A 12786-nucleotide genomic window follows, 5' to 3' on the forward strand; every position below is an offset into this window, starting at 1 on the left:
CTGTTTTATTTGTTTCTACTATCTTCTAATGCTTTTTGCGTTTCTGTGCCGAAATTGTCCAAGAGTTACGAAAGTAGTTCTTATTCTATTTCTTTTATGCGCGGGATCAAGGTGGGCAATCCCGAGTGGGCAAGAAGGGCCGATCTTGCATGCTCCGGCAGCCAATCAGAACACAGATTTCGCTTCATCTTGCCCACGGGCGCTACTTGCGATGTATAAGCAACGTTAATGGGTGGTCATGATTCCTAGAGTGAGTCTATGTTATTGCGTTCTTTTAGAAAAGAGCCCGGGAACTGGAGTTAAAGTTCTATTTTATGAACACATGCACATATTCTCTAGCAAATGTGATGAAACGCGTTTTCTATATTTTTGTACTTCAGCTTTTTAGTCAGAGGCGGTTGCACTATATATTGACCTCCTTAATTGTAATTTTCCTAAGCGGAAGAAGTAGCAATGGAGAAGTCCTCCCGATTTTGAGCTCTAAAAGTTACCAAAAGAAAGTTTCGGTGGTTGAACCTGGAAGCCTAAAAGTAAATAGTACAAAGATAAGTGGGCTGTTCATGTTTTCGAAATTGGAAAGCTGCACGGGACAAAAAAATGCCTTTTTACTAGAGCTGGATAGTGTGTTCAAAGATTACGATTTTAACCGAGTGCAAATTGACAAAAATCGTTGATAAGCCAGTACAGTATTAACTCATTTACTTTCGAAATATTTGACATCTGACCTCTCCGTATATTTCAAACCGTTCACAAAAGCTCACGAGTAAAGAAATTGCGAAAGATTAAAATGGGTAAACTAGCTATGTGGGTTCAGTTGTAATTAGACATCGAAGGAAAGTACCACATCACAATCGTTTGCTTTGAAGGTGCGTGTTTGTGCTATTCCATTCAAAATGCAGATGTATCTACCGTGTCCAGAGAGGTTTTCTGGACTCTGCAGTGTGGCTCCCAACAGCTTCCGCAATTTTTTCCGGGTGATGTATGTGGAATCAGTTAACAGCTTAAAAAGATTGTTGTTGAGATCATAGACACGAATTAAAAAGTTAAAGGAAAAAATGTTGACCCTTTACGAGAAGCGATCTGTCTAATACCTCCCCACGAAACTAGACGAATTAAACCCATTCACTCACGCAATAATGAGTGCGCCCGAAAACTATTTAATTCTCCCGTAGAAGGCAGCTAGTACAATGATTTAATCGAGAAAGGCTGAGCTAACCAAACCACAGTTCTCTTGATAACCACACTGTTAACTTTCTTTAAAGCGTAATCTTAGGTGAGCAATTTTGACAGGATTTTCATGTCGTGACTGAGCCCTGATAAGGGCTAACTACTCCTGGGGGATAAATGACATCTGGGATCTTATGATCACATGGCATTAAGTCTTGTTCACTTTTACTTACCCCGTTAAAAAGGAATCGTCAAGTGAGAAAGTTTGAAATGTGTTGTTAGATAGAGCTTTCAACTTGCCCCACCCTCCCCACCCACACTCCTACCACCTTGGCCAGTGTCCAATTGTTTCTAAATATATTAACTTTAAAATCATTCTCCGTATTACAATTTTCGCCGAAACACATACTTGTTTTACATACTTGTTTTACTGCATGAGTAACACACCGTCTCTTCGCTCCTTACAATTAATATGTTCTCTGCCTAGCATACGAGAGAATCGCTCAGACTGGGCGTCTATCACCCCCTCGGCGAATAAAGTGGCACGTGTCTCTGGGATATTAAAAGAAACATCTTGCTTTTTAATATTCAAATTGAATCAGCTCTTTGCAAGTCTCAAAAAGCGAACAGTCACGACGGACAAATTCCAAGAATCAGCAATATTGTTTTAGTAGGATTGCTGATTTGAGCAAACAAGAGGCTCCGAATAAAATTTCGGTAAGGACAGGTGTCAATCAGCCACAGTTTAAAAACCAGGCGTCAGTGTATTACGAAAGACAGTGGAGTTGCCGGCGGTTTGGATTCTCTATTCTATAACCTCAAACTGCTTCCACACGAGTATGTTACTGGATAAATGGCGATCTCAAAAATTGCGAGAAACACCCACACGAATCAAATTAAATGAAGAACTCTGATCTTGGAAGCCCGGTCCAAAATGTCAATGAATGTCACTGTCAAGTTATATTCGTGCGGCACCCGAGTTAAATTATTTCTGAGATTGCCATCAAGATGGGAAAGGAATTCACCAGACTGAAATAACTCGGACTGTTATCGTGTATTAATGAATTAATTAATAAAATCTTGCTTTTGTCAATATATTGCTATTTTCATGTCTCTAAGTATGTGTGAATCTTACTAAAGAATAAAAATTTAGAGGGGGAGAGTAGTTTTCTAAAGCCTTGCAGGGATCAATTTGGGATTAGAACACAAAATGCAGGTAAAAGGGGTGGCTAGTTTTTAAATTATCGGGTTAGTGCAAAATGTTTTGGGCTCAGCAAGACCAGTGCCACCATTTACTTGCCCCAGGGTGCTGAAGGGCAATGAAAATGCTAGTCACTTGACTTGTGCTAACCCTAACCCTAACCCTAACTGTAACCCTAACCCAACTGTAATCCTAACCCAACTGTAACCCTAACCAACTGTAACCCTAACCCAACTGTAACCCTGACCCAACTGTAAACCTAACGTCAAAATACAGGAAAAAGGTCGATGGAACTGAAGCGATTTCTGCAACCCCAACCCTAACCATAGGTTTAAGTCGAGACTCGCCATTGCTGTCTCCTGAGGGTGTCAAATACCTTAGTCAGGTGATTTTAATTTTTTCTTAAAGTAACTTATGAAATCTATAGGGTCGTCTATTTGAGGTCCCATTTACTTAAAAAGCAATTATTTGGGTCTCGTTCCAGTCTAAATATTGTCAATAAAATCAAGAAAGCCGTCGAAGCTCCGTGTAGCGGTGCAAGTGCTTCCAACAAGTTCTTTATCGAGTTCAAGTGATGTTTCGCCATATATAAATCGCCGTAACGTGCTGTGCGCTCTTTGTCACACATTGTCTGAAATCCCTTACTTGCGGCCGACATATACCGAACAGAAGGTCTGGTTCTCACTTCTAGTGATAGTCATATCCAGAGTATGGATACAATCAGTGATCGCTTCTGGCAGGTCTACGTTCAATAAGGCACGGTTCTAGAAACTACAAAACTCGGTCAAAATCACCTTTTTGATATACTTTATACAAATCAAACGAGATATACAAAACTTTTTGTCGATTTCTCTCGCCTGGATAAATTCTGAAATAAGTGCCACCTTTCTTGACATGAAGTGGATTGTTTTCAGCTAAATTTAATTATTTGGATTTAATAATCCAGAAAAAAAAAAAAAAAAACACGCTCTAACCCGTTGCATACAATTCGTATTGGGAACGTTTATGGTGCAGACTCTTTCGGCAAAGGTCAGCTTCTCGTTCTCGTTTGGTGGGGAGATGGAGTTTGTGAAAAGGGACCGGGGGGGCATGGGGGCGGGGATGTAGAACTAGACCGGCGGTGTTTTTTTGCTCGCCAGGCGTTGACTTTTTTTCTCCACCGACTTTATATTTTTCATTTGCAAGTAGTGGAATTCTGCCCGAAACTGCCTCAGTCCGTCCCATTACTCGCATGGATGTTAGAGCAGTATAGAAAGATTTATGTTGGTCGTGGGTACTTACAGTTCTCTGAGCCATGTAGTCCTTTTGAAAACTGCCAGGGGTAAGTTCTTAAACTGATTATTGGACAAGTCCCTTTCAACAAGAAATCATTTCACATCAGGTGGTTAGATTTGCACTGTTAGATAATGCCTAGAACTTTACACGACTCTCACCGGGTGGAGAGGGCTCAAAAAGTTGCTGATTTCATTTTCACCTTGAAATACATATGTAAGGATGGGCCTTAACGTTACCAAATATCAGTTAACTATGATTTCCTATCTCATCTGAGACAAATAACATCGGTCGATGAGGTCTGAGGCAAGGCCCCTTTGATAAATAAGAAGTGGGACTCTCCATACAACTAGCTAAGATAAAAAACTCTTTGGTAGAAGTATTATATAGACAGATAATTCAAGATTTTTCTGGATTGGAACAACAAAAGGTAATAGTTTAACCGGCTCTCGATTGCCCTCTTCCCCTCCCCCCTCACTCATAATATAATCGACGACTGTTTTAAATAGCTACATAAATAATTAAGTCGACATTGTATTAGAAATCATACTTCACTTCAAAAGCCACTCCCACTAAGCATCCGTGAAATATTTTATTGCCGCTACTTTCGCTAGAATGGTTACAATCCCATCGATAAAATTTATGTCCCTGACAATGAAAATAAAGCAACAGTATCTAAGGCTTACCAAAGACTTAATAACGAATCTTTCGGTAAACTGAAGCTTTTCACACATTGCTCTATCGACTTGTGTCCATTTTCTCTTGTGAAGGTCAGTTTATTGATTCATATAACATGAATATACCCAACGAGAACATCCGATTCTGAATGGTCCAAACGAGTTAATTGTTAAAGCAAAATGACCACATTTTCTATCAGTTTACTGGCGTAATAACCTACGCGGTGCGTAAGAAGTCGCAATGGGGTTTACGTCAGCGGTCAAAATTAAAGAAACCCAATGCTCTCTGACCTTTTAGATTTTGTCGACCTTTGCCAGTCTTCAAAAGTGAAGCAGTCAAGACGGACAAAGTCCTAGAATCAACGAGTCTTTTTTTCATGGAATTGTTGATTTGAGCAATAAGAGACTCCAACTAATGCTTCGGTAAGGACGGCTGTTATTTAGGCCTTTATAGATTATAGTAGTAAAAGTAGCATATTATGCTAGTAGCGCTGCTCTTTCTTTGGCTAAATTCTGCTAAAATCATGCTCTTTTTTCCAAATTATGCCCCTTTTTTAAATTATGCTCTTTGAAAAAAATGCAAATAAGTCTAAAAAATACACTTTTAATTACAAACCATTGGTATACAAGAAAGAAACGCAACAAATCCACGATGAAATTCAAATAAACCTGTGGTTCATGTTAACATGCAGACTAGTACTGGACCATACTCTCATGTAGCTTATCTGCGAGTTGCCTGATGACAGGTTCTGGGACCAACATGGCGTACAATGTGACTTCCGGTTCCGGTGCACCCTAGACCCGGGCTCAGACCGTTTCAGATGCTACTACTTGAACTAAAAAATTGAAACATCGAATAAGGTCACCAAGTGCTTGGGAGAAGAGATGAACAATGATGAAAATGTAGCATCAGAAATGATCCGAAAATTATCAAAATATGTCAGTTATGCTAGCATTGCTACTTGGCAAAAATTATGCCAGTTTGCTCAAATTATGCCAAAAATTATGCTAGCATAATCTATAAAGGCCTAGTGTCAATTAGCCACAATTAAAAAAAAAATACCGACACTGAAGTTGCGGCGGTTTGTTCGATTTTTTTTAACCGATTTCTCTTGCCTTCAAGTACGTAGTTAACTATTACTTCATCTCTCATCTGAGACAAATAACATTGCTCGATTAGCTTTGAAGGAAGGTTTTTCGATGAATATGAAGAAGGACTCTCCATACAACTAGCCAACATAAAACTCTTTGATAAGATTATTGTATCGACAGTTTCATAACTTTTGAGATTTATTAAAAAAAAAAACAAACAAACAAAAACAAATACTTTATGTCAGCGTAAAGAGTGGTACGTCACTCGCACCAATCAGATTGCCGCATTTTGCATTTTGGTGTGTCAAAAAACCAATCAGATTGCCTCATAAGGGTATATATCACTTTCTAATCAGATTGCCGCATTTTTAAAATTTGGTGTATTACAAACCAGTTAGATTGCCGCATTAGAGTACGAATCACGTTCCAACCAGATCAGAGCATTGGGATGTTGCTGCGCAAATCAGAATGCCGTCCCTCATGCCAATCATGTCAGGAAATTAGGGTACCACGATACGTTGCGAAGGAATCATCCCAAGTTTAACACACATCAAGAATGCATGACATTAACAAGACTCGTGAGCTCATCTACTCAGTGTAATGGTTCATGCATGTCCTTCGTAAGGAAGTTTTCGCTATGATCGGTTGGGATTAGAAAGGTCGTCAGGCCGAAATGTTTCTACCATTTTCAAGTTCAAACCTGTTTTGTGAACCGGCCCGTCAATTACAACGCACGCAAAGTTCTGGAAGGCAATTTCTGCTGACCCAGATAAAAATTGCGAAAAACATTTGCATAAATCATATTTGATTGTTAATCTTGTTTTTGCCTTGTGGTTGCTCTTTTTGCAAAGGTTGAAAAGACCAACAAGTTATATTGAATTTCTTCGTCGACTGCCTTAGTAAATATCGGTTTCTTTGCTTCTAAAAACTCTCCATGAATTGAATATTGTACTATCCAGCTACAATTACGTGTTTACTTTTTACTCGCCACTATAGACTAGACTTTTTCCGATAAAATTCTATTTTCCAATAAACATCGTAAGTTTTATGACACATTGTTCTTTTGATTTGTGTTCATTTTCCTCTAGATCTAATGAAGGTCACTTTATTTGTAATATGAATATAACAAACGTGAATAACTAGTTCTGCACTCGACCGTTTAGTCCAAAGTTCTAGTCCAGAGATAGAAAAATCCGTTTGTTTCTTTAATGCACCTTTTATTTTATTTGGCGAAGTGTTGCCTTTTGTTCCGGCTCATAACATTATTTTACTAGTCTCACCTATCTTATCCCATTCCGGTAAGATGGTCCATACTGAGGGTGGTGTCCTTTAAAGTGCCTATAACACCTATTTTTTCGCATCAAAGTATAAAATAGAAGCATGTAGAGGGTGTCTGGTAAGATTTGGGAGTGGTTCTGATGCGTCTTTGATATTTTCTGAGGCGATAAAAGTCCGAAATTGTAGCGAACTTAGGCTCCACGTATCTCTTTGCCCGCGTGAAAGAGTACTGGTACCCAAATATTCGTTACGTCGAGGTAGTAAGACCAAGTTTATTAGTTCAGAGAATCAAAGTGAGTGTGAAATCTATTGTTTACGATCTTTAAGCAAAAAAATGCCATTTTGGTGTGTAGTTTGGGTTTGTTCGAATACCCCTGACTCGAAAAAGAATATTTCGCTCCACGACATTCCTTTTGAGGGCGATCAAAGGCCAGTGGCTATGAAAAGGAGAAAGAGGTGGATTCAGTTTGTGAGCGCAGTGCGCTAACTGGACACCGACTGTGAATTCGCGCATATGTTCAATACCGTAATTGTTTATTTATAAGCCGATCCTGGCTATAAGCCGAGACCCTAAACTTTTAGCTTTCAGAAGCTGTTGGATTTTTATTGAAAATAAGCCACAAGTAGACACCGACTTCAAACTCACGCGTATGTTCAATACTAAAATCATTTGCCTTTAAGCCGATCTCGTCTATAAGCCGATCCCGTCCATAAGCCGATCCCGTCTATAAGCTGATTCCGTCTATAAGCCGTAACCAAAAGTTTTGTTGAAATACTTTAAAAAGGTCCAAGCGAGTTGTCAACTGAGACGAATTATATACTTAAAATGTCAGCAAAGCGAGCTGTATTCAAAGTATCCTGTATTAGTTCAAACACTTTTTTCGTGGTTTTCAGGAATTATTGGACATAATGACACGAGCCTATGACCGAAATAGCCAGGTAAATTACTAACTACAAAGCCCATTTCTTTGCATGATAAGAATATATGCTTACTACTGTGACGTAACGGCACCCAGTCCCCTCTTGCTCGGCCAAACAATTTATCTTCGGATTATAAAGCTTGATAACAAATTCAAAAAACGGTAAAACACCTCTAATGTTGCTAAAACATGTTCTAGAGTCAATACATTTTGATGTAAAATAATACAAAATAAGTGTCATAGGCGCTTAAAGTTATTTTTTAGCATTTAGAATGACTTGAACGCCATGTTATCACCTTATGCATTTCATCAAGATTTTTCTTTGCATTTTCCCCGACCAAGACTAGGTTATTTAAACTTCTGAACAATATTCTTAGCAGAACCCTTTTTTACTCAATTGGAAATTGCCAGACTCAGTTCTAAAAAAACAATGTTTCACTGCAAACGCATCTCTTAGAGTTAAGAAAAACAACAACAACAACAACGGGGAAGGGAAATCAGTGAAAGTGGAGTGCGATACAAGTTATCCACTCCTGAAATAATTTTATCACATCCATCACCTGGCACCGCCCGTTTCATCTGTTGCTTGCTCATAAACATAGGTTTCAGCTTCGCAAAAGGCTGTTATTTGGAAGCAATTGTCGTATTTGGACCTATTTGGCTGATTGTTTGCAGTTGTATTCAGTTCAACTTCATTCTATCTAAACCCAATCCGAATTTGACGTATTTACTTGCATTCTCATAGAGAAGAAACGTTATTCAACTCTTTCTCTCGCGATACCGAAAGCCCGCGCTGAACTTCATCGAAGAGCGAATTAAAAAAGGATACCTTCGTTGGTAAACACAGTTTTTAAATAGAAATGAAGCTCACTGAGAACCGAAATCCGAGAATACTTCAAATAGGTGACATTTATTGCTTAATTGAAAAGCCATGTGCGAAGAAATACTAAAACTAAGAGAATGATAATAAGAGCATTTGCTGTCAGATGCGATTATTAAGCAAACGATGTACGATTCCTATATCCGGAAATGGACTGCAACTTCATTGTTCACTCTCAGTAAAACTCAAGAAAAGCACGATGCTCATCGCATGTTATCCAACACCAGGAAAATACCCATAAATAGTCTGTTTTCCTGAATATTTTTCTATAGTTTTCCCGTGCGCGCAAGCGCAGCGTTTCCCAAGCGTCTTCCCACAGAATAACTAAGGGTGAATGCCAGGAAAACATGATGTTTGTGATTGTTTTCCTGCTCCACGAAAATATAATAGTGTATAACTTGATTTCCTAAACGTTTACCTATAGTTTTCCCGTGCGCACGAAAGCAGGATTTCAGTTTCCAAGCGTTTTACCACAGAATTACCAACAGTGAATGCTTTGAAAAAATGATATTTGTTGATTGTTTTCCTGCTCCACGAAAACACTAGTGTATTGCTTATTTTCCTGAACTTGGGAAAACTATAGTTTTCCCAAGTGCGCGAACGCTGCATTTGCCAAGCGTTTTCTCGTGATCACAGAATTACTGACGACCGTGATTAGGTGATGAAGACTTGTTGTTCGTCTATTGTTTTCCTACTTTATAGAAACACTCGTGAACAGCTTACATCATTTTCGTATAAGTTTTTGTGTAGTTTCCTTGAGCGCACGAGCGCTACAATTTCCAAGCGTTTTCACACAGAATTACTAAAACTGAACGAGAAGAAAACACGATGTTCGTCGATTGATTCCTTGCTCCGAGGAAACGCTAATGAGTAGTTCGTTCTCCAGAACATTTTCCTTCTGTTTTCCTACTCGTCCGAACGATGCATTTTTAAAGTGTTTCATCTGAGAAATGCTGACGGTCAACGCCATGAATACAAGATGTTCGTCGATCATGATCATTATTTCCTGCTCTATTAAAACGCCAGTGGATCTTATGTCTAATATCTATAATATTGACCACGACTGGGTAATTTGAGGCAACTCACTCATGTGAGCCGTTTGGGTCATTTAAGTGGATTGGGGCTTTTCAGGCAGTTGGATCACTTACACTGATTGGGTCGAGCAACGATTAACCGAGCGACGGTAAACGCATGAAAATGCATACCTTACACGAACTCACCGTTGCAGAAAACGCCAGAAAGTGCGTGCTTTCTGGTTAACTCCAGCGAACACAGCGTTGGAATGCCAAAAAACTGCTGCAGAGTTCATGTTACTTTCCAGAAGTTAACCGAACAGCAATGAATGGTAAAACGCCGGAAATGAGTTTCAAGGAATTTTCTCCAATTCATCATCGCGGAAAAGTGTTGCGAATAGAAGAAAGTATGATACTTTCTATGCGTTACACGAACGGCAAACATAGGAAAACACTACGTTTTTCCGTATTTACACTCATTTAATCTTCCCGGAAAATGCGTGTTTTCAGCCGTTAACTGCGGTAAATACATTGTTGATCGCTCAGAAAATGCCAATGAACAAACGCAGACAAGCTGTTTGCCTTGCGTTAACCGAGGGTTTAATGCCGGAAAATGAATCCTCTACCTACATTTATCGCGGGGGAAAACTACCGAATAAAGTAACGAATACTTAGATTCACTGAGGCGAAAACGCACAGAAAATATCGGATTTTCCGTTTGCAAAACACGGATAAACGTCAGGAAAATGACGCGTTTTCCGTGAATTCAACCTTCGTTTTCCGAAAGTCGAACGCTAGGTTTCTCGTCCTGTGAGTTTCTGCAAGTACATTGATTGCAAAAAAAATGTCCATATGTATTATTTGTATGTAGTGGTAGTTATATGGGTTATTAATTCTGTATCATTCTATTCTTTTTCAGCGAAACTCTCTGGATATCTTGCCCATAAAATAAGGCATATTTTTTGTTTAAAAGTTACCTTCTAATTCCACTCCATTCAGGCTTAGGCTGTTTCAGAGTCACAAGTTGTCTGATAAGTTAGGCAAATTTTATGACAGTTCCTTCATATTATTTGAAGTACATGCATTTTAGGAAAGAAACAATTTCATGTAAAGCTTTTTTTGTCCTCTTTTTAATGTGATATAGTACTAGTCACTAGTGTAAATGCCTGTCGACAAAAAATTAAAATAAAAAAGGTTGTTATCACTTGTCATTTTTTTCTTTTTAGGTGCGATCTGTGTTAAGACCCAGTTTTTTATAACCTGGTAAAGTTTAAGAGACCATAACATACTGTCATTGCCTGAGGTAAATAGCGCAAGAGGCCGAGAACTAACTTAGCTTTTTTATTATTTTAGATCAAATTGTGTTATTGATACGGCTCTTTTTCTGTATTGGCTCTTTGGTCCTCTGCTCGACGGAATAATGGCTAATTCTTTGTTTACTGCTTCCATTTTTTCTAAAATTCCCCTGACCCCCTTTTGCTCGAGCTCGCTATGAACAACAAAGTCTATTTTAGTATAGGTTTGGCTAGTAGCGTAAAGCCAGTCACTTAGCAGGAACATGAATATTTTACTTACAATTTAGCCAACTTCATGTTGTTATTGAAGACTTCAGCTGGTAGCTCTGCTATCTCATTGTCCTCTAAGTACCTACAAAAAGAAGGTTACCCTGAATTTATGGTCTGTACCAAGTTGATATTTTGAATTTAGTCAGTTTGTGGTTAAAGTAGTGAGTGTCGAAGGGTAACATTGAACAGAAACCGACTGGTGCTTATGAGGTAGCAATTTTTTTAAGGACATAATCGGTGCCAAAACTATATTGACTCTTGCCATACGTTTAGATTCAATTTTGCCAATCGTAGCAGTTTTTACTAGCCTTTCTGATGTATGATACCAGAACAAGATGTTGGGAACCAATTTTCCTAGGGCCAGGTTTGTACTCGCCTCACTTTGTATTGCCATCAATGTTCTGTGTGTCATAAAGGTACTAAAGGGCTGTGATAGGTCATAAAGAGGTAAAGGGAAGAGCAGGTGTCTGGGTTTTCTCTATCTGTGCATTGGGAAAGGGGATCTCCAGCGGTTAGCGCTATATCAAACACTCTCACTAGAATAGGGCTGGATAACTTTAGCTGAAGCTATTCGAACTGTGCTCCATTTGGAAAGGAAGTAGCTTTTGTTCGTTGTCAAAATGAGAGATTTTCATGAACAACTCATGGCTGTGCACTTTTTTGGTTATTTATCATCTCACATTCGACTTTCTCTCGCAAAATAATTGTGAAATTGCACTTGGATCATTTTGGTACTATTATTGAACACTCCAAAAGGTGCTTCCGTTTAGTCTGTGTAAAAAATCCAATTACGAAAGCAAAGGCTAGAGTCCAAACTCCACAGAAATATATATTTAAAAAGCATGTGTTAAAACAACCACAACTTTCGGATCAAATAAAACTTGAGAAGCCTCTTAGAATTCCAAACTGAGGGATAAAAAATTACCTCGAACGAAAACTCAAAAACCAAAACAACTCCGTAAAATAAAACAGCAAAGGATACCCGAAAAAAATTCTCCAGGTAAATTTTCAAAGTCAAGGTTAGAGTTCATTGACCTGATTGGCTAACTTTTAAACTTACGCGCGCTGCGCGTGAATACAGAAAGAATACAAATGGGGGAGAGGATGAGGAAAATTGTAGTTTGAAATTTATAAAGCAAGCAATTAGCGGGAAAAATGAAAAAATAAATTACCGAGCTAATCTTTTATGTCTTGAATTTTTGACTTACAGATTTATCGAATTGAAGTTGTTTTCAAACTTAGTGGGATTATTAACGATTAAAATCACATTTCAATTGCATTTCAGTCGAGCAAGTGCTTGTTATTTATCCTTTTGACCATTTGTTTAAACTGGGTTAGATAAACTAAGCTGGGAATGGGTTTAAAATACCTTTTCAAAAGTGTTGCGAAGTCTCCTAATGCTATTGCTTAGCTTTTACCTTTGAAGAAAAGGGGAAGTTACGTTTTTCCCCCTTAAGATGGCTTATCTTCTACTCTGCCAAACATGCCTGACTGCGCATTTCTTGAAACTTCGGAAAATATCTGTGCGCCTGATGCATTTAGAAAAGCATGTTCTAGTGAACTTAATCTCGAGTACTTGACATTTAAAAAAAGCCAAGTAATTGAAAAAATGCCAAGTAACTACCGGCGGTTAATACCACTAAAACAGATAACCTGAGTTACACAACACTGTGCATTTAATGGCTTTGTTAAATATCAAGCAGTACATTTCGCCACCGGAG

Source organism: Stylophora pistillata, chromosome 2 (genome assembly GCF_964205215.1).
Source record: "Stylophora pistillata chromosome 2, jaStyPist1.2, whole genome shotgun sequence".
Taxonomy (NCBI): Eukaryota; Metazoa; Cnidaria; class Anthozoa; order Scleractinia; family Pocilloporidae; genus Stylophora; species Stylophora pistillata.